Source organism: Salvelinus namaycush, chromosome 29 (genome assembly GCF_016432855.1).
Source record: "Salvelinus namaycush isolate Seneca chromosome 29, SaNama_1.0, whole genome shotgun sequence".
Taxonomy (NCBI): Eukaryota; Metazoa; Chordata; class Actinopteri; order Salmoniformes; family Salmonidae; genus Salvelinus; species Salvelinus namaycush.
Window position 1 is genome coordinate 5,443,268 of NC_052335.1, and position 2,637 is coordinate 5,445,904.

Below are 2,637 nucleotides of genomic sequence, written 5' to 3' on the forward strand. Positions count from 1 at the left end.
CGTACATAATCTATAAAATTGAAGACGGGATGATCTGTGTTCAATACCGGAGGAAAACAATGTGTAGCATGCTTTCTGGTCACGCGCCTCTAACAAACAGTACACTTCACTGGAGCCTCATTCTGAACATGGATACTTCTTCATTTCTCAAAGGAAAAACCTCAACCAATTTCTAAAGACTGTTGACATCCAGTGGAAGCGATAGGAACTGCAGGAAGGTCCCTTAGAAATCTGGATTCCCAATGAAAACTCATTGAAAAGAGAGTGACCTCAAAAAAAATTTCTGAATGGTTTTTTTCTCTGGGTTTTGCCTGACAAATAAGTTCTGTTATAGTCACAGACATGATTCAAACAGTTTTAGAAACTTCAGAGTGTTTTCTATCCAATACTAATAATAATATGCATTTATTAGCATCTGGGACTGAGTAGGAGGTAGTTTACTTTGGACACGCTTTTCATCCAAACGTGAAAATGCTGCCCCCTATCCTAGAGAAGTTAACTAGTAAATAGTAGCCTACAGCAAAGTGTGTTTAAACCATCAACAATTTCTACGAGTTAGTTTTTGCTACCATGTGAGGAGTGTTAATTCACCTGTATCTTACAAAGCAGTTGTTTAATGTAACTGCTTAACTATTTCTCTGTACATGGAATTGTATTTGGTATTTTTTCCTAATCTTTACAGGAAAATGCCACGGGCACTATCTGATGTGTGGAGACATTTCACTGCAGCTAATGTAGAAGGAAAAGCTGTGTACATTTGCAAATACAAATCATATGTGAAGAATGCAACAAAGAATCAGAATCATCTGGCCAATTGCATAAATTTCCTTAAGCGATAACAACAAGCAACCTCTGACAAAAGTCCCTTTACTTCTATGGTCCTCCTGGAATCAGAAGTTTTTGTTGACTCAATGGAGGAACATAGTCAGAGAAATGCTGATGAATGTCTTGCTCGAGCTGTGTATGCAACTGGTTCACCTCTGATGCTCACAGGCAATGTGTATTGGAAGAGATTTCTGAATGTTCTTCACCCAGCATACACCCCTCTAACCAGACATGCTTTATCTACTCATTTGCTGGATGCAGAGTTCAAGTGAAGGTCAAGCAAATCATAGAGAAAGCAGACTGTATCGCAATCATCTCTGATGGGTGGTCGAATGTTCGTGGGCAAGGAATAATTAACTACATCATCTCCACCCCTCAACCAGTATTCTACAAGAGCACAGACACAAGGGACAACAGACACACCGGTCTCTACATTGCAGATGAGCTGAAGGCAGTCATCAATGACCTCGGACCACAGAAGGTATTTGCACTGGTGACAGACGATGCTGTGAACATGAAGGCTCCTTGGTCTAAAGTGGAGGAGTCCTACCCTCACATCACACCCATTTGGCTGTGCTGCTCATGCATCGAATCTGCTCCTCAAGGACATCATGGCACTGAAAACAATGGATACACTCTACAAGAGATTCAAGGAAATGGTTAGGTATGTGAATGGTCATCAAGTTATAGCAGCAATCTACCTCATCAAGCAAAGTGAGAAGAATAAGAGCACCACATTGAAGCTGCCTAGCAACACCCGTTGGGGTGGTGTTGTCATCATGTTTGACAGTCTCCTGCAGGGGAAGGAGTCTCTCCAAGAAATGGCCATATCACAGTCTGGCGATATGGACAGCCCCATCAAGGGGATCCTCCTGGATGATGTATTTTGGGAGAGAGTGGTAAGCAGCCTGAAACCTATAGCAGTAGCCATAGCACGGATTGAAGGAGACAATGCTATCCTGTTTGATGTTCAGGCTTCAGGCAGAAGTCTTCACGCTTTACGATGTATTTCAGAACTGCAGTTTCCTCTGCTTGCAGATGTAAGAGAAGAAATCCGTACTGACGTAACATTTCCGTAACACTTCACTGTTGCGCCAAGCAGAAGAAACTGCAATTCTGAAATACATCATAAAGCGTGAAGACTTCTGCCTGAAGCCCATACACGCCGCTGCGTACATGTTGGACCCCAAGTATGCTGGCAAGAGCATCCTGTCTGGTGCAGAGATCAACAAGGCCTATGGTGTCATCACTACCGTGTCTCGCCACCTTGGCCTGGATGAGGGCAAGATTCTTGGCAGTCAGTGCTTTCCAAGCAAGGGCTTTGGGATGGAGATGCAATATGGCAAGATATATGCTAACTGGATAACAGTCGTTCAAGTACTTGGTAGCTAACCAAATGAGTCCTGCATCTATAGCTGTGTATAGCCAATGAAAAACAATGCGAGGGGAAAAAGTAAATCACTCACCCACTCCTCCAATGGCATGGCGTCCTCCTAGCTAACGTTAGGCTCTGTATTTTTTGCTTGCTACAATAGATACGCTAGCCTATTAGCCACGTTATGAATGACTTGTGATCATTGCCCTTGTTAGTTTGATTGTATTGACATTTCCAGCCTTAGTTACATTTTGTCCATTTTTTGTCCAGAATATTGAGTCATTGAAACTGAAATAGTGTATCCTGAATGGAGGCAGCAAACAATGTACCAGACCTACTGTGACTTACAACCTGATAGCAATATTTGTTGGACTGCCAAGAAATGTTTGGGTGAATTATGTAAATCATGCATTGAACTGCATCCATCTATTCTGCCA